This window comes from Panthera uncia, assembly GCF_023721935.1.
Source record: "Panthera uncia isolate 11264 chromosome B2 unlocalized genomic scaffold, Puncia_PCG_1.0 HiC_scaffold_25, whole genome shotgun sequence".
Taxonomy (NCBI): domain Eukaryota; kingdom Metazoa; phylum Chordata; class Mammalia; order Carnivora; family Felidae; genus Panthera; species Panthera uncia.
Window position 1 is genome coordinate 22,310,763 of NW_026057581.1, and position 20,182 is coordinate 22,330,944.

Here is a 20,182-nt window from a genome sequence, read left to right on the forward strand (position 1 = left end):
TCTAGATTGTACTCCAACCATGCTTTGGATTGGAGAAAAATCATTTTTTCCACTTCAAATGGCCACCTGACCTTGTTGTATTGGAGTGCACAAAGTAGGAAGTTCACGGAAAGGGTCTTGAACCCATGGCATCTCTTTGAAGGTAAATTGCTCTTGGATCTCTTTACAGTTGGAAGCAGAAAGCTATTACAGCAGCCAGTGCCTTCTGCCCAAGGGCATGCTGGGATTCCTGATGAGCCCTCAATGAAATGTACTTTCTTTCCCTTTAGAAGCAAGAGTCCCAGACTCCTCTTCCAGAGTAGAGTGGAAACTGTCCTTTCTCAGGACTTTGGGTTCAGCCGTGTTTTAGTTTAGCCAACAGTCAGCTCAGGACCTTGAAGCAGAAATAACTGCATGTGTTCTAGAACTGCGAGAGATGAAGGAGGAAGGCAGTGTAAGGAGAAGGAACTGAACAGGAGGAAGCCGAGGCAAAGATACAAAGATGATCATCTTTGAAAACTGCCACCAAGGCTAAGGAAGGGACTCCAGAGATAAGAAAGGTGACATATAAGGGGTTGAGCTTGAGACAAAGTCCATCTTACCAGTGAAGCCACTGAGATGTTTAGAGAGCAAATGTGAGTCACATGTGGACCAGTCTCTGGCTAATCATGTGGGCTCAAGCCTAATTTTACCGTGTGTGACTAGAGATAAAAGAAGTAGCAGTCAAGGCCATTTCATGTGAATGGAGTGATAACAACCTAATGAAGAAACATTTTTCAGCTAGGTGAAAAAGAAAACCCTTAAAAAAGTAAACGTAAATTCAGAACCATGGACTAACTGTAAAATCAGTCCTTGCCAGTATTCTAAAATATGAACCTTCCACTCAACAAATGGCTTCTGTCAACAGCACAAAGCTTGCTGCCATAACCCTGAAGGAGAGGCAGTAACAGACTTTAAATGTGGAAAAGATTGGTAACACGGAAGCAAGAGCCAGCAAGACTGAAACCAACTAGTCCTAAACCACAAACACCAGAAAAAAAGTCAATATACCATTTGTCACCATTTCACCACCAGCATTGCTTAAATAGCCTTCATTGAGGACGCTGAGCCCCCAGGTGGCAGCTGAAATCCTCAGCAAACAGTGCATTTTATTGTGGTGGCGTCCCACCCGAAAGGGCAGCTGGAAGCAGTTTGTCAGTGAAAATGTAAGAAAGAGAATCCGTGACCACTCAGGGCTTATGTTAAATATCAAATGGAGGTACTTCAAAATTTTAATTTCTTTTGGTGGGGGTGGGGGGTTGGATGGAATGGAGAGAGACAAGGAGAAAAGAAAACACTACGCTTTGGGGAAAAAAAAAGAAGATATTTGGTCAGAGGGATGACTTGATCATTTTCCCCATTGTTCGGTGTTGGTTCATGCCCCCCACAGCAGGTGAGCCCGGAGTGTCTGAAGGGATGTATATTGCCCATCTACCTCACATATGGACATGAAGGTCTTTTTGTGTCTGAGAAGACCCCTTAAATTTTCTTCTCAATACATAGGTAAGATTTCTACCCTTCTGCCTCTCCTGAATGCATGTTGCTTGGCTACACTTCATTACTTACCGATTTGGATTACCTCAAGTGGGTTAAAACAAAGAAAACTCATACTTCTCTGAAAACCCTTTGTTCAGTGGAATGCCATACTTGTCTGAACTCATCCGCCGTATTTGCCGATGGCTACTCAATGTCAAGGAGCAGAGATGAGCAGATATGTTTGCAGATTCTATGGCATACTTTCTTTAGTTACTAAAATATAAAGTTACCAAAACTATGTATCTAAATGTATATATAATATATACTAGGGTAAGGCAGAGAGTATGAGTGTGGACATTAATTGTGGGCCTACTTCCTGTCAGGTATTTTTTTGAAATTATATTACTACTTAATCCTTACAACAATCAATGAGTTATCCATTATTTCCCTCATTTTACAAAGGAAGGAATGGAGACTCAGTAACCTATTCACAATCACTTTAAAGATAACAGGCACTTTTTGCATGGCAACCTGTGGTCTTTTTGTGAGACATTAGCTGCCATGATGCTGCAATTGTGTGGGGAATTTCAGCAGTTTGAATGCTATCAGAATGAAAGCTAACTTTATGATACATTTATTGGTGTTTTCACCTCTAAACATTGAATGAATGGTGGTGGAGGGGATAATACGAAGGGAAGCATTTTGGGGATCACATTGGTAGTGATTTCCTGTAATGTTTCTTCTGTAAATCTAAGTTGTCACTTAGAAAATCTGATGCAGCCGACAGTGTATAATACAGTTGCTTTCATTACTGGGTAATCTGCCCATTTGTTTCCAGCTTTGACAAGAATGGACAAACTTTAGAAAAGCATGGAGACTCTTGCTTTTGATAAGAGAAGGTTGCTTCAGAGTAAAAATATTGGCAGAATACCACAGAGTAAATCCAACAAGGTAACTTAGTGCCACCTTGCAGATATCCTCAAATTATTTTGTTGGAGTTATTAAGGGAAGGAATAGATGTACAATTCAAACTCTGACTCAATCATGAAAGTAGCAGAGGTAGATACTTTAATATTTCTACAAATATCTCTTGAACTCTCAGGGTTCATTCATTTTAAGTTAACTAAAGATAGACCATGCCAAAAGGCATAAAGAACTAAACTTGATTTCTTTCTTTTTTTTTTTTAATTTTTTAAACATTTATTCATTTTTGAGAGAGAGAGAGAGCATGTGCAGGGGAGGGTCAGAGAGAGAGGGAAACACAGAATCTGAAGCAGGCTCCAGGCTCTGAGCTGTCAGCATAGAGCCTGACGCGGGGCTCGAACTCATGGACCATGAGATCATGACCTGAGCTGAAGTTGGACACTTAACCAACTGAGCACCCAGGCACCCCTAAACTCAACTTCTATTTACTTCCCCAAGGACTAGTTATATCTTAACACTCAGTTTTTTGGTGCTAGCAAATGGTACAGGGAGATGATAGGTGTGCATCTGAAATAATGCTTTAAGATTTCTCCTATATTTTAAATTGCTAAAAGCAGAAGCCAGGCTTAACTCTGTTTGGGCCCCTGCAGACCCAGTCTTTGCTCTGCTCCATGGCTTGGGATGCTGACAGATGAGAACTTTATCAACAGGCTTCCTTCCTCTGCCTTCTAGTTGGATACAACCAAGGGGAGGCATCTTTGCAAATCTGGAGAGTGGAAGGACACAGAGGTCTAGGCTCTCTCCCCACTGGGTTATGGTGAATTCAGGAGGACATCTCTCACTGAACAGTTGCCTTCTTCAGGTTCTGATAATCTACCTCTTCAGGTGCTAGTGTCTCCCCACTGTTGCTAGCCCAGGATCCTGCCCAACATCTTGTTGGATTCCCTAACTCTGCCCATACCTCCGTCAGTAACCTCTTTATGAAAGTCTCCTCAAATTAGTTTGGCCATGCCACCCAACTCTTGCCTGAACCCTGACCGACTGCTTTTCAGCACAGTGCTTTATACATACATACAGAGGCTTTTAAATTCAATGAAAAAGAATGGCTTGACCCTTCTGATATTTGCATTCAAATATTGCTTATTGTAGGGTGACCAATTGTCCCTGTTTGTTTGGGTGTGAAGGGAGCTCCCAGGATGCAGGAATTTTAGTTTTGAAATTGGGACAGTTCTGGGCAAACCAGATGAATTGGTCACTGTAGCAATACGTTTTTAAAATTTGTAATTGGTTTAGAAAAGCATTATCTTATCTTTGAAAAGATTTCTATGATCATATTTAAGCTAAAGTTGTTTTACTAAATAGAGTGTTCCCCACTAATGAGAAAATTTGTGTCTGAAATGATTCTTGTAAGGCACATCGGTGTAATGTGAGCAGAGGATGTGTTATTTTTTTTGCCTGTTCAAATCTGTTTACTCTCCAGAGGAAGTCACCCAAGGAACTAGTGAGACATCAGGGTGATGATGTGTAAGTGCTTACTAAGAAGTTTTGAATGAATAGAGGGGCAAAGTACATCACAGTGAAAAAGAGCTGCTTGAATATGGTTTCTGATTTAAAAAACACTTTTGGGCATTTTAAATGACAGTTCTCTGTATCCCTGTCCTTCCAGTGTGCTGTTATCCTGAAAACGTAGGAAGATATTTGCATATTAGGAAGAATGTATTTTATTGCTTTGTGTAACTAATTCCATTTGTTGGTATATTTTAATTCCTAAGAGATCAGTTTGAAAAGAAAAGCAACAACCTCAAACAAAGCTAATATTTTAAGAAGAAATCTTTATTTACATGTTGGGATATAGTTGGATTATATATATTTTTCCCATCAGAAATGTGTTTATTAAATGACAATATTAACAGTGATCATACTGCTTTTGTAAATAGGCTGCCTGGGAGGAGGAAATTCAATAGAGTTAGAAATCCACCATGATCTGAATGCTTTTCAATTTAAGATATTATTTTCTGGTAGGAGAGCTTTTGACTATTCACTGTAGGAAGCCAGAATTGCAAATATGTATCCCTTTACTCCTGCCACTCACTCTCAATCTTCTTGATCTACTTCTGTTCCCCAAATCATTGTTCTCTTCTAAGAGCTGGACAAGTCATTTAAAACAAATTGGTAATATTGGCTGTGGTTTAAATTAGAATTTAGTAATTTACCTCAGGTGTGTTTGGAGAGCTCCCTTTGGTATTGTCTCTGAAATGGCTGTTGTCAACATTGTTTTCTGACTATAAACTTACTATAAGGAATGTGTGAAAGATATTGACCTAAGTGTATTAAATTTACCTCATTGCAATAAACATTTATTGAGTGCCTACTATGTGTAAGAGGATAATAGAAAATCAGACTTCATAAAAGGAAGGTATCACTTGAAACATCACACAGATGGAAAGAAAAAAAAAAGCAGTAGTCACTCATTTGGGTTAAGTTTTAAAAAATTACATTCTGTATATTCATAGCTATTTTTAGACCGAGTTTTCAAGATTGGATTCCTCTTTTCTTTTGTAACCTTGTGCAACTTGTAAGAGTTTAACTCCATGTTCATAAGTAACATTTTTTTTTTCTTCAGAGAAATGTGAGAACATGAAATAAGATCCTAGAGTCCCACAGTAAATTTTCCATGGCCTCCGTGGCTTGTCCACAGATGTGCCTTGCAGGATTATTATGTGTTGCTCGTGGCTGAGAATGTAGTAGAATTTCAGTTTAATGGACTTAGTAATAATTATTGGGTCACACTCCTTGGTTGCTGTTGCCATCCAAATGGACTGCAGAAATGAACACAGAGGTCAAAGAACCTGTGCCCCTGTTCAACACAGACAGGAGCATCTGGTCCAAATGTGAATTTTCTTTGGTGGCAGAGACCACTTTCTTTCTCCGTAATGGCAATAGGAAATGTGCTGGGGAAATGACAAAAGATTGTCAGAATGGAAGTTTGGGTGACCATTCCAGTGAAGAAATTGTGCTGACAAAAACAGATCAAGAAAATCTCACATTGCAAGTGGGCAGATTATCTGATCATAACTCAAAATGCCTCATCCTGGCTAATAATGGTGTGTTTTGAGGTTTATCAGTCAAGGGTCAGCCCATAATAGTTCTTCTGCCTTTGTTGTCTTCATTATAGCTTCATTTCTTTGGCTCCAGATGTTATTTTCATGTTCATGAAAATGAGTCATTAAAAGCCGTAAAAAGTGAATATCTTATTGTTTAAAGCAATTAAGTAACAGTCTGCTCAGGTCTTGTAAGAATGGGGTCAAGATAGGTGTATGGATGGGGAGGGAGGCCACCTGACGTGGGAGGAGTACTTAAAGGAGGGGCAAGATTCAGTCAAAGTTTAAACTGTTTGATGTTACATTTTGTCCAAGGACGATATGTATTAATACAGTTAAACATATCTTTTTTTCTCCTTTTTAAAAAAATTTAAATTCAGGTTAGTTAATGTATAGTGTAGTATTGGTTTCAGGAGCAGAACTTAGTGATTCATCACCTATATATAATTCCCAGTGCCCATCCCAACAAGTGCCCTGCTTAATGCCCATTACCCATTTAGCCCATCCCCCTGCCAACACCCCTCCAGCAACCCTCAGTTTGTTATCTGTATTTAAGAGCCTCTTATGATTTGCCTCACTGTCTGTTTTTTATCTTATTTTTGCTTCCCTTTCCCTATGTTCATCTGTTTTGTTTCTTAAATTCCACCTATGAGTGAAATCATATATTTGTCTTTCTCTGACTGACTTATTTCACTTAGCATAACACATATCTTTTGACCCTGAATTCCACTTTAAAAAGTTTATATTAAGAGGGGTGCCTGGGTGGCTCTGTCTGTTAAGTGTCCGGCCCTTGGTTTTGACTTGGGTCATGATCTCATGGTTCATGAGTTTGAGCTCCCCCATTGGGCTCTGTGCTGTTGGTGTGGAGCCTGCTTAGGATTCTCTCTCTCCCTTCCCTGCTCGCACTCTCTCTCAAAATAAATAAACTTAAAAAATTTTATATTAAGGAAAACCCAACAAAATACATGCACAAAGGTGTTTATCACAGTATCATTTAAAAGCAGTTAAAATTTTTTTTAATGTTTATTTATTTTTGAGACAGAGAGAGACAAAGTATGAATAGGGGAGGAGTGGAGAGCCGGAGACACAGAATCTGAAGCAGGCTCCAGGCTCTGGGCTGTCAGCACAGAGCCCAACGCCAGGCTTGGAACTCAGGAGCCGTGAGATCATGACCTGAGCAGAAGTCGGATGCCCAACTGACAGAGCCACCCAGGTGCCCCTAAAAGCAGTTTCAAAGTGAAAATAATTTGAGTGCTTATCAGTAAGGAGTTGGGATTCTCTGCAGGAATCCAAAATGTTGATGTAGATGTGTATTTCATGTAAAGCCATGGTGTATTATTTAAAGAGAAAAAATAACAAAAAATATGTCTAACATCATCCAATTGTTTTTAAAAAAATACTTGAGTTAAAAAAAGAATCAATATATAGAGATAAATTTGCATTAATTGCATTAATTACATAGAAAAGCTTAGTACTATAAAATATTTTTTCTGAATAGTAGGTTATATGAATATGAAATATGAATGATTTTTTAAAATTTGTTTTATACTTTTAAAAAAAAGTGTACACATATTACCTTAAAAATCAGAAAAACAACAAAAACAAACAAAAAACTTCTCATTTTAAGAACTGAAATACAACTTTGCCTAAGCAGAAGTCCCTAACTGTAGGTCCTGGGTGCCTCAGCTGTGGCAGGAAGTCTCTTTGCTAGGAAATTAAAACCCCCAGCTGCACGTAGGCTCTGGAAGCTGTAGCAGTAAAAGTATCCTAGTAGTCAAAACAGGAGTCAAACAGCTGAGAACACACTCTTTCAAACATGACTTTGGACGCTACTTCTCACCCACCTCTCTCTTCCTGGTTTCTGTCCCATGTCCTCACTGCCTGCTAATGCTTACATCTGAATGCCCCACTGATTTCAAACTCAACATTCCCCAAACTGACTTAGATCTCCACCAGGTCTTTTCTTATGGGATGTAATCTCTCCCTCATTTGACCTTCCATAGTTCTTTGTAGCCTCTGTTGGGGCACCTATCTCCTGCAACCTGTATCGTATTGATTTGAGCACTTGTCTTATTCCCCTTGCAGAACAAAAGCTCCTTGAGGCAGTGTTTTTGTCTTACTCCTGGCTGTCTACCCTGAGGCCCCTAGTTCCATGCTTTTCTGATGGGAGGCAACCAAAACCATGTACAGTAAATCAATGACAGGACGGACAGATGACTTCTGCAGGTTGCTAGCTCTCATGACATCTGGGCTTGCTTGTTATTTCTTAGCCATGTAGAAAACCACTTTCTCATCCAATTTCATCCTGTCAAAAATCCAGGCATGCCTTAGTGAAGATAAGGCAGAACAAATTAATGCTGCCTTCTCTGATATTTATAAACACAGGGTATAGGATGTGCTATCATTTGACTTGGAGGAAGTAGAAAATGGAACCCAGCCAACTATTTCTTAGGTCATTAAAAGTTATTAAAGAAAGCAATAAGAGACATGAAAGTAACCATTGCAGTAAAGGGGAAGCTCTAGCTACAAAAAAATTAATTTAGAAAGGCCAGATAGAAGAAGATTCAGAGAATGGAAGGAGAATTCAAGAGAGGAGGAAAGGAGAATGCAAGAGAGAAGGAGTTGTCAAAACAGCTATGGAATGATAACTGTAGAATAACCAGAATGCTTCTGTTGAACAATTTCTGAACACGTGCCGGTACGATTACTAGTTTTAAATAAAAAGGGGTCCCTCTAAGAATTCTGCCCTACTGGATCAGAACAAATTCAGGTGCTGGAAGGTCTTACCATTGTTTCTCTTCAGAAATAACTTCCTAATAGTATTCCCTGTATCTCCAGCTCTTATTTCTTCTTTTCCCCAGGCTGGTCCGTGTCCTGCCTGGAATGCCATAAAATTCTTCTGAGGTCTCTGCGATCTCTGATCACCACCTGCAATTACAATCCCCACAAGAGGAATTTACTAAAGTAATTGGAAAATGAAGTCTCACAGCATTTAACTACTTTCCACAAGGTCCATATTGAATTTGAGAGTGAGCCAGCGTTTTGTGCTTGTGTGGTGGAAGCAATAAATATCATTAAGCACTGCATCAAAGTAGCAATGCATTTAAAACGATAAAGGATAAAAAACAATTTTCAAAATTGTCAAACTTGCTCTTCTCCACCTCAGTAGATGTCAATATCTTGCTTACTTGCAATGTATCATGAAGTATTGCAATATATTAAAGAGTTAGTAAGCCAAGTGGCCTCATGTTCATCATGAGGGTGGGAAGACTGCCATTTGTGATCATGAACATTTGTGGGCATACACCTTAAGGACCAATTCAGTGTCTCTCTTTCCCTTTTGTAATAGGCTAGTGGACATAACAATGACAGTGAGATGGTCCTTGTCCTCAAGTGACCTTCAGCGTAGTAGGGAGACAAAGACATAGGTCTTATACAAAAGACGTCTTATACAAAAGGTCTGAAAACGAGGAAGTAAAGTGTGTTTGATGGAGAGTTGGAAGTGATTCGTTGTGATGTAGAGAGAGCAAGAGCAAAGTCAGAGTCATGGAAAAGCATGTTGTGTTTTCAGAGCAGGGAGTGGATTGGCATCCACTTGTGGCAGAAGGTTTATGGAAACACATAGAGATAGTTCTAGAAAGTCTATACCTTTAGGAATTGGTTTTAAAAAAAATTTTTTTTAATGAAACTCATTGTCAAATTGGTTTCCATACAACACCCAGTGCTCATCCCAACAGATGCCCTCCTCAATGCCCATCACCCACTTTCCCCTCCCTCCCACACCCCATCAACCCTCAGTTTATTCTCAGTCTTTAAGAGTCTCTTATGGTTTGCCTCCCTCCCTCTCTAACTTTTTTTTCCCCCTACCCCTTCCCTTCCCCCATGGTCTTCTGTTAAGTTTCTCAGGATCCACATAGGAGTGAAAACATATGGTATCTGTCTTTCTCTGTATGACTTATTTCACTTGGCATAACACTCTTCAGTTCCATCCACGTTGCTATAAGAGGCCATATTTCATTCTTTCTCATTGCCAAGTAGTATTCCATTGTATATATAAACCACAATTTCTTTATCCATTCATCAGTTGATGGACATTTAGGCTCCTTCCATAATTTGGCTATTGTTGAGAGTGCTGCTATAAACATTGGGGTATAAGTGCCCCTATGCGTCAGCACTCCTGTATCCTGGTTTTGGATAAATAAAAAAATCTGAGGTCATTCCCTGTGACTTTTAAGACACTCATCTTGAAAACGATTTTAACTCATGTCATATACAGCTGAGCAAAGCCCTAACTCAGGTAGTACATCAAGATCACTGTTGCCAACACAGGGAACTGGGAAAAATGAGGTTTCGCTAAACCAGTAAGAACGCTTAAGGAATTTGGTGGTAGTCAGCACTGGCCAACACTTCTGACGGGTACTGAGGTTTGGTGGGGAATGTCTGACTTGACTCTAATTGGGCTGATATCATCTCCCAACTAGTCCAACTGTCCTTACTGGGCTCCATATGAATGGCAGCTGATCTTTTATGTCATAGTTTAATTTGAGATCAAATGTGCTTTTCTTGGAAGCTGCCTTTCTGCATTAAGTCAGGGAATGCTCAGCTTTCAGCAGAAGAAGCTGATGGCTGGGGAGTGTGACCCCTCCCTCTGGGCTGACCAGCAGCAATGAAGGGGTCCAGGTTGGTCTTTGACCTCTTGAACCGTAATGATAATATATTTATTGAGAACTTATTATATAGCAGGCTTTGCACTGTGCATTGCAGATGTATTCTCTAATCTTCACAACAGCTCTCTGAGCAAGATTCTATAATTCTTGCTTGGTGGATGAGGAATTACAATCTATACAAGTTAACTTCCTTGAAGTAATGCTGTTAGTGGTGAAGCTGGGACTTGAACCCAGGCACTCTAAGGCTCTCAGTCTTATCTCTCTTCCACTGTCAAAACCTGGTTTCAGAAAAGGCGTTAAAGACATTCTGCTGCCAGGTAAAGTATGTATGGAGAGGCAATATGGTGTAGGGGTTAGGGATAGGGACCATGCAGTCAATCTGTCATGAGTTTGTATACTGGCTCCATACCTTCCCTGTGTGAACAGACAGATGATCTAGCCCTCCAGCCTTCAGGGTTCACATCTGTAAGATGCTGCTAACAGCTGCACATACCTCATAGATTATCCTAACTGTGAAGTGAAATGATGTATACAACTCTCCTGGCACGTGTTGTGCTCTCAACAAATGTGAGCTGCTGTTTTTACCCATGAGAAGTCATGCATACATTGTCCACCACTTGGATGTTTTACCAATCAAATACTACTTAACCCAAAATAAATGACTTTAGTGGTAGAACTTTCTAAGAATCTGTACTCAATTATTAAGGAATCTGTACTCAACCGTTAAATAATTATTAAGTAATAGGCAAATATCTACTCAATTATGAAAAGCTCAAATAATACAGATGACCAAGTGGTCTTTAATCACTCACACAGTGAAATCTGACTCTTCCTTAATTCTGTTGGGGGCCCCCCATGAAAGGGACAGAGGGGTTCTTCGTGAGCATCTGGAAGTGATGCCATGCAGGCCACCTTCTTGGGGGTAGCTTTCCCCCAGCTTTACTGATCAAGGAAGCTTCTCTTGCTACTCCTATCAAAGCAGCTGGGGATCATGTATGTAAGGAATGGAAGTGTCTGATAGGCAGAGAAGCACCAGATTTGGGGAGGCAGTTCCAGCCTTGCTCTGTCCCTAACTTGCTGTGTGATCCTCGCCCTCGCTTCCTGACTATAAAATGGGGGCTTAAAGTTAGAGAATCATCAGCCCCATCTCCAGGGGCCATTTCACTAGACGTCTTCATGTGATAAATACAGAAATGATGACCCACCTCCACACTAACAGAGTTGCCCAGGGTCACATACCTAGTAAGAGGCAGAGCTAAGACTAGAAAGAACCTCTCACCCCTAGTTCTCAGGTCCTGGATATCTGTAGTGAATGAGTGGTGAATGTTTTTTTTTCTTCTCTCATCCAGTTTCTCATCAACAGGAGCCATTTTGAGCTCTACAGTCCTCTGGCTCTACCAATCTCTCTCTCTCTCTTTCTCTCTCTCAGAGACTAGCAAAGTTGTCCCAGGCATGAATGAGTATATAAAGGAAGTAAAGCCTCTTTTTTCCCTGGCTTGGGGGATCCCACTGTGATAGGACTTAGTGCACCTTCAGCAGCTGTCCTGGTCATGAATGCCCTTCAGCTGCAACCAGGAGGGCGACGCTACTCACCCACGACCATCCTGGGTCTCTAATCAAAGCCATCAACTTCTGAGAATGGGGATGGCAGCCACCTGTGGGGACCCAACCCCCTCTGTCTTCTTCATTTCCTTTCTTACTTTATTTCTACCTTCACTTGAGACCCTGCCAACAGCCTTGCCCAGGAAGAAATTCAGAGGAATTTCTGGCATCTCTGCCACCCTCTTTCCCCTCCCCAGGAATGTAAATTGCTTCAAAGTCTGCCAATGACTTGGGATAACACAGTTATTATTGCTCGAGTGCAGAATTCTGGTTCTCTCGCTGCCACATGTTCCTAGCCTGAAATCCTTCAGTTTGATGGCAGCAGGGTTTACTTCTAGTTAACTGTTGTCTTTTTTCTTTTCTTTTTCCTTTCCTTTCCTTTCCTTTCCTTTCCTTTCCTTTCCCTTCCCTTCCCTTTCTTTTTTTTTTTTTTGAGAGAGAGAGAAAGAGAGAGAGAGAGAGAGAGAGAGAGAGAGAGAGAATGAGTGGGGGAGGGGCAGAGAGAGAGGGGGACAGAGGATCCAAAGCAGGCTCCAGGCTCTGTGCTGACAGCAGAGAGCCCAACATGGGGCTTGAACTCACAAACCATGAGATCATGACCTGAGCAGAAGTTGGACATTCAGCCAACTGAGCCACCCAGGCTCAACCCAGCCAACAGCCACCTTAACTGTTGTTTTTTAATTTTCTACTGCCAGTAATAGCCTGCCCTCCTGTAGCCTCTGTTGAAGCCCCTCACCAGACAGCACAGATATATACCTCCTCCACCCACCCAGAAGACAAAGTCACATACACACAACAAATGATCATCAAGGAAGATTTTCAGAAAATCACCCTAGGGTCTGAATTACCCAGAGCGCTGTGGTACTGGGCTGTTCTCTGGGCTTGCCACCAAATACAGCAGGTAAATGACCTACCCCTGAGAAAGATGTAGCTTGTAAGGCAAAGTCAGAGAAGTAAGAAGGTTTTTTGCTCTCCATGAGGAGAAACTGAGGAGATTACAGTGTGATAGGACACAGGGCAGGAGGGAATGCAGGAGGAGAGAAAAAGGAAACAGACAGTCGTGATTAAGCAACAATAACAGCTATGGGGCTCAGTAGACTTGAGTAACTTTTATCTGAGCTCTCACATTCACTAGGTGTGGGACCTCCAGTAAATCACTTTACCTTCCTGCTTCGTCATTTCCTTGTCTGCACCAGGAGAGGGTTGGGTTAAAGGGCCCCTTCTGGAGAAAGCATTCAATTAGCACACCATCTCTTCTTCACACTAGGGGCTTGGGTGGAGGGAGGAAGGTAGAGGATCTTTAGCTATGGTTCTTGCCCCTGTGAAGTTTGTGATCTTGTTGGGAAGACCAGTACGTGGACTCAGGGGGGTGATAAATTCACTGTGTGGGATTATGTGTGGAATTGCAAGGCTTAAGTCAACTACAGGGATTTAGAAAAGGGACAGGAACTGAGGTCTGGGATGCTTCTTGAAGGAGGCAAGACATGAGAAGGGCCTTGAAGGGTGACTAGAATGTAGGAACAGGAGGGGAGAAAGGAAGGGGAACCTGCGGAGTGGAGCCGAGGTGCCTGTAGGAAGAAGGAGCTGAATATAGTATGCAGACAGAGCCCGTTATGTAAGCCTTGAAAGCCATTAGATTTCTTCCTTTTTTTCTTTTTAAGAATTTTTTTTTTTGAGAGAGAGTACAAGTGCGTATGGGGGGGAGGGGCAAAGAGAAAGGGAGAGAGAATCCCAAGCAGGTTTTGCACTGTAAGCACAGAGCCTGATCTAGGGCTCCATCCCATGAACCATGAGATTGTGACCTGAACTGAAATTGAGTGGGACACTTAAACTACTGGGCCACTCAGGTGCCCCAAGACTTCTGTTTTTAAAAGAATTGTTTCTGGTATCAAAGGGTTAGAGGTAAATTTGATTAAATAAAGAGGGATGAAACAGGAAGTGGTTCTCAATCCTGGTGGCACATTGAAATATGAATACCTCAGCTCCTTCTCTAGAAATTCTGATTTATTTGGTCTGGGGAGAAAGTCAAAGGATAGTTCCTTCTTGTGTCTCCCTCTCTTCTTTTTCTCCCTCCTTTCTCTTTCTCTTTCTCTTTTTCTCTTTCTGCAGTTATTTGGGTATGAGGTGATAAGGGCCTGAAATAAAATAGTAGCAATTGAAATGGAGAAGAAATTAAGATAAAGAGACATTTTAAAGGTAAACTGCCAGGTACCTTGCTAATGAACCACAGGGAATTAAAGACAGATTCCATTCATTTCTTCAAAATATTTATTGAGCACTTAGCATATGCCTTATACTGAATCAGAAGCTATGGGAAATTCTTGTTCAACAAGAACTGAATTCTTGTTCATGAGCGTATTTATTTTTTCTTACCTTTTTTATTATTTATTTTTTTAACTTTTTTAACATTTATTCATTTTTGAGAGACAGAGAGAGAGCGTGAGATGGGGAGGGGCAGAGAGAGAAGGAGACACAGAATCCAAAGCAGGCTCTCAGCTCTGAGCTGTCAGCACAGAACCCGATGTGGGGCTTGAACCCACAAACCACAAGATCATGACCTGAGCCGAAGTCAGGCACTTAACTGACTGAGCCACCCAGGCGTCCCTTTTATTTATTTATTTTTTTAATCATCAGCATATTTATTCAAAGCTATAACTTTGCCTTTAAGAATTGCTTTAGCTGTGTTACACAAATCCTATCATATAGTGTTTCGTTTAGTTCTATTTATTTTTTATTTTTTTATTTTTTTTTCAGTGTTTTTTTTTTAATATATGAAATTTATTGTCAAATTGGTTTCCATACAACACCCAGTGCTCATCCCAAAAGGTGCCCTCCTCAATATAACTATTTATTTTTTAAAACCAAGTGTCATTTAATCATATGTCACCTAGTTTCTGGACATGTGGGATTTTATTTTAGCTATCTCTTAAAAAATATTGATTCCACAATTGCATTGTAGTTAGAGGACATTGTCTGAATGGGATTGATTCTTCAGAATTTATGGAATTCTGTTATAAATGTGCTACATATATTTAAAAAGAATATGTTTTCTGTTTATTTTGGGTATACGTATATTATTTAAATTGTATTTTCTGCTCATGAATATCATGCTCTTTTTATGTCTATTTGACCTATAGTTCTTAGAGATGCACATTAAAACATTTCCAACTATGGTTGTTAATTTACATATATGTTTCTGTTTATTTTATCCAGTTCATGAGATTGTACTATTAGGTGCATGTAGACTTATAATAATTATATCACATTGATTATATCCATTGTTATTTAATTAAACATTTAAAATTATGAAATAATATACAAGCAAAAAGCTGATAAACTTTTATGCACCTTTGAAGAAATACTTCTACAGTATTCCTATAACTGTGACTAAGGCCGAAAATAAAACATTGCCAACATTCAAAAATCAAAAGGTAACACAGAAAAAATCTAACCTTCCCCATCACGAAGCTACCTTTCTCACAAAGACTTCCATACACCACATGCTTCTTAGGGATCAGGCTGTTCGTGGCCATGCATTCATTCCGCCCTTCATTATACCCAGCCATCTCAACACCTTTCCCTGCACTGTGACTCCCACTGGGCAACCCCTCCCTCCAGCCCCACCTTCTGATACTTCAAGCTGTCACTCAGTGGTGCCTCTGTGGAGAACTTTCTTCATTGTGTCTGCTAGAGGGACTCTAGCCCTCTCTTCTCCATATATCTTCACACCATAAGAAAAAAAAAAAAACCTTCATCCAGTTTCTGTATTCTTCTTGTAGTATAGTTATTTTCTTTATCATCTACTAGATGTAAGCTCCTTGAAGGCAGGACCAGGGTCTTGCCAACTGAATTCTGTTGAATTCTTATTGAAATTCTTGTTGAAATTCAGTTGAAAACAAATGAGTTACCACTTTACACCCATTAGGATTACTCTCATAAAAGCAAAATTACAAGTGTTGTGAAGATAATTATTAACTTTATTAATTATTAACTTTTTAAATTAAGGTATTATTTTTATGCAATGAAATTTACCGAGTTTAGAAGTCAGAGTTTTTAAGGTCTCAAATGCCCAGATAAGGGATTTGGATGGCCAGAGCTCACATGGTGCAATAAAAAATTCAACAGACTTGTTGGCATCGAATTATAGTTCCACCATTTGCCAACTATATGATCTTAGACCAATTACTTTTGTCTCAGGACCTTATTTTCTCATCTTCAACCATGATAGGACTACATCTCCAGGAGAATATGAAAAGGGTATAGCGTACAAATAATGCTTGGCACATAATAAGGATGTGAGAGGTAATAGTTCATTTTCTGTTTTACTCATCAGAATCTTCAAGTGCATAGTCTCTGCACCCTTTTAAAGGTGGTTCTGATGTACAGCTAAAGTTTCAAATCATTGGTGTAGGCAGTGGGGGCCATGGCAGGCTTTGCTTGGGGCAGTGGCATGATTAAGGCTATACACTGGGAGGGTGAGTCTCAAGTGGCACCCACTGGGCCTAGAAGCCTGGGAAAATGTGGAAAGGCAGAGTGTGGAGAGCAGGTGGAAAATTTGATTCAGAGGAGATGGTGATGAGCTTGGTTTCAGTTAATGTTTGTTTATTCATCAATAAGCAAACACTGATTCAGGCCTACTTTGAGTGCACCCTTGTATTTCATACATAGATAAATGCATCCTCACTTCCCTGACTCATCTCTTAAGGAACAATTCTTAGAAGGCTTTCTGTGACCTCTCTCTTCCTTGTCTTCTAGCTGACTCAGTGATTATACTGGTAGCAGCATTTTAGGAAAGGTTAGGAGTTTTCAGTTGACTATGGAGTACAGAGCTCTCAACCATAGGTATTCCATTGGGGCGGTGGCTGGTAGGATAGTTCATGGCTTTAATCTTTCTTTTAGGATCTTCTACCACAGCAGCTTCCTAGTCTAGATGTCATTATTAATATAAATCCCTAGACTCAGGTGCTGATTCTTCCTCCTCCCCTCCTCCTCCTCCTCTGCTTCCTCCTTCTCCCTCTTCTTCCTCTTCTTCCTCTTATTTCTCTCCTTCCTCTCCTTCTTCTTCTTCGTCTTTGTCTTTGTCTTCTTCTTCTTCTTTTTTATAACACTAGGAACTGCCAGGCAGAGTTGAATAAACAGGAAACCATGATATCATTCCTCTAGTGTGATTAGGTCGCTGTAACAATGTCCAGCAGAATGGGCTGCACAGTGTTCTTGCTAATGTTTCCTGGACAGTCAACTTCATGGGGCAAATACACATCACCACAGAGGACTTATGCTGGCCACCTAACTGTCACCAGACCTTAAAAGAAGGATCAGAATATCCTTTATATCTTGTTTTGTTCTCAATAGGCCCGCATATCCCTGTTTTGTCTTGACTTTAGGTACATGGTCCCATGATTGGGGAATTAAACTAGGCAAGGTGGTCAGAGAAGGGCCCAAGGAAGAGATTACTGGTGGCATATTGTGAGGGAGAATGGAAGCTAACCCTGGCAGGGTTAGGAGTTGGAGATTGCAGGGCGTGTGGAGACAGTTCATCCTTATGAACAAAAGGCAGAGCATGGAACTACTTAAAATGTAACTAGCACTTAAGAAGATGAGGCTGGAGAGATAGGTATCTGGCTGGCATAAATTTTTAGGGCAGAGGCCCTAAGATCATTAGGACGATATTGAAAATTTTTTAAAGCAGGGAGGCAGATTTTCATTTTGAAAAGATCACATGACTGCTGTATAAAGACAAGATTAGTAAGGGCCAGAGTACTTTTGGGACTATTTCAGGTGAGAGGTGATGGTAGCTTGAGCTACACGATGTGCTAGAAATAGAAATAAACCAAAGACTTAAGCAGCAGATAGTCCTTGGTGATGAAATAGAAATGATGATGTGAATCAATGGGAGTTAAGATTGACTGCCTGTAAGGGGGTGACCATGGTGTCCTGTTGTCAATTCAACTCCATAGATCTAAAAGAAGATGCCTCATCTTTTCTCCATGTATCTCTATCTGGCTTGCTGTGGATGGAATGTTTGTTCCCCCCAAATTTATATTTTGAAATCTAACCCCCAATGGTATTAGGAGGGGAGGCCTTTGGGATGTGATTAGGTAATAAGGGTGGAGCCCTCATGAAAGGGATTGGTGTCCTTCTAGATTTTTTTTTAATGTTTATTTATTTTTGAGACAGAGGGAGACAGAGTGCGAGTGAGGGAGGGGCAGAGAGAGAGGGAGACACAGAATCCAAAACAGGCTCCAGGCTCTGAGCTGTCAGCACAGAGCCTGACGCAGGCCTCAAACCCACGCACTGTGAGATCATGACCTGAGCCGAAGTCGGACACTTAACCGACTGAGCCACCCGACTGAGTTGCCCTGGGATTGGTGCCCTTCTAAAGGAGACCCCAGAGAGCTTCCTCACCCCTTCTGCCATGTGAGGACACAGTGAGAAGACAGCTGTCTATGATCTAGGAAGTGATCTCTCTCCAGACACTGAATCTGTTGGTGCCTTGATCTTAGACTTCCCAGCCTTTAGAACTGTGAGATGTGTTTGCTGTGTAACCTACCCAGTCTGTGGTATTCTGTGATAGTAGCCCAAATGGTCTAAGACATGGCCGGTATCTGTTAATGATACAATCATTTTAGTCATTTGATCTAAAATCTGGACATAATTTTGGACTTCTCCCTTTCTTTTATCCTCAAATCCATGGCTAGTTGTTATAAAGTCCAGAATTTTCTCCTTTTGAAATGTCTCTTTCATTTCTCTCGCTCTTTTTTTTTTTTTTTTTTAATTCCAATTCAGTCCCTTATAAAATACCTGGCGTTTGGTGCCTACATTTTATCTCCCAATTCTGGTCTCCATCCTGAACACTGGGTCTCTTAAACATTGCTCTCACCATTCTGTTCCTTCCACAGAACCTTGCAGGGAGTTCACCTTTGGCCTGAAGTGAAAATCTGAACACTTCGGTTTAAAATTCAAGGTTTTCTGCAGTCTGTCCCCAGTCGATTTTCCCAGTCTCTACTTCCCTACAATAGTAGTTTTAAAACTCTTTTAAAGCTACTGAACCCTTTGTTCAGATGGAATCTTTTGTTTGAAAACATGGCAGCTCCATCTGTACAGCAGGTGAGTGGAAGTTTTGGTTGGAGCAGGAATGGGGAGTGACTTCCTCTCCCCTCCCATTGCTTCCTTTCCTTCCCTACCTGCTTTGTCCCCTGAGATGAGCCTGTTCAGAACATTGTTTAAAGTCCATAGCCCTCCGGGGTTGCTCTTAGGTCGAAATAGGTGTTGTCCTCAAGGAACGAGTGGGTCACTGAAGCCAACATATGTTTCCCTCTGCTGGGCCTCTAGTCTGCCTCTCCTGGGGTTGTTTCCTCATTGGGCAGGGACTCTGCCTCATAAAAGGTCCCTCTGTGATGTAATATGAGCATCTTTACCACACCACTGTAATGAGTACAAGAGTAATTTTAACTATACTGGACATACGGCCTCTTGTAACATCCTTTGAGAAACTGAGACCATCACAAGCACAGCCCTGTAAAAGCAGTTTTATAGAGACTGTCCCATGTGCTTCCGCACTCCCTTGGTCTGATTTAATTGAGAAAATATTATATCCAGAGCAGTGCTTTCCCAACCTGTGGATGGGGCCCTGGAACTTGTGTTTATAAATAGTCTCCTGAGTTCAGAACCAGTAAAATGGGCACTGGGAACAGTGAAGGAGGATGGAGATTTTAAGCTGAATCTAGGGGGTGGTGATATTCAGTGATAATACTATGATAGTGCTCTATGTGGATATCATAATGTCCAATATATTTTTCTCATGAAGGAACAGAAGAGTTAGTGCAGAAGAACAGGTTTGCAGGGATCATCTTTCAATTTTGAGCAGATGGAATTTAAAACACCTGTGAGCCAACTGAGTGTAGCTTTCCAGCCAGTAGTTGAAAATTTGGATCTAGGACTCAAGAATGAAGTTAGGGGAGGTGCCTGGGTGGCTCAGTTGGTTAAGCATCCGACTTCAGCTCAGGTCATGAATTCGCAGTCTGTGAGTTCAAGCCCTGTGTGCTTCTGTGCTTACAGCTCGGAACCTGGAGCCTGCTTCGGATTCTGTGTCTCCCTTTCTCTTTGCCCCTCCCCCACCCATGCTCTGTCTCTTTCTCTCAAAAAATGAATACATATTAAAAAAAAATAAGAAAAAAAAAGAATGAAGTTAGGGCTAGACCGATCTGAGTTTGAGAGTCATCCTAATATAAGAGATAGGTAGACTGTGAAGGGGGTTGAGCTTTTTATTTTTATTTTTGGAAGATTGATTAAATGAATAATAGTTTATTCCAACTTTGAATTCTATGCTCCCATTTATAAAGGTTTTTAAAATTTTTTATATTTTAAGGTTTACTTATTTATTTTGAGAGAGAC

General features: G+C 40.7%; 1 long non-coding RNA gene across 2 annotated transcripts in view; it reads right to left on the bottom strand.

Moving 5' to 3' along the window:
* Positions 1-19,119, bottom strand: part of LOC125939458 (uncharacterized) — a 37,873-nt gene extending 18,754 nt beyond the window's left edge. For both annotated transcript variants that reach the window (XR_007463064.1, XR_007463063.1), the window contains exons 1-2: positions 18,973-19,119; positions 8,307-8,447 (exon numbers count right to left, since the gene is read on the bottom strand). This is a non-coding gene — a long non-coding RNA (uncharacterized LOC125939458). The remainder of the gene's footprint in view (positions 1-8,306; positions 8,448-18,972) is intronic.
* Between the last annotated feature and the right edge of the window lie 1,063 nt (positions 19,120-20,182).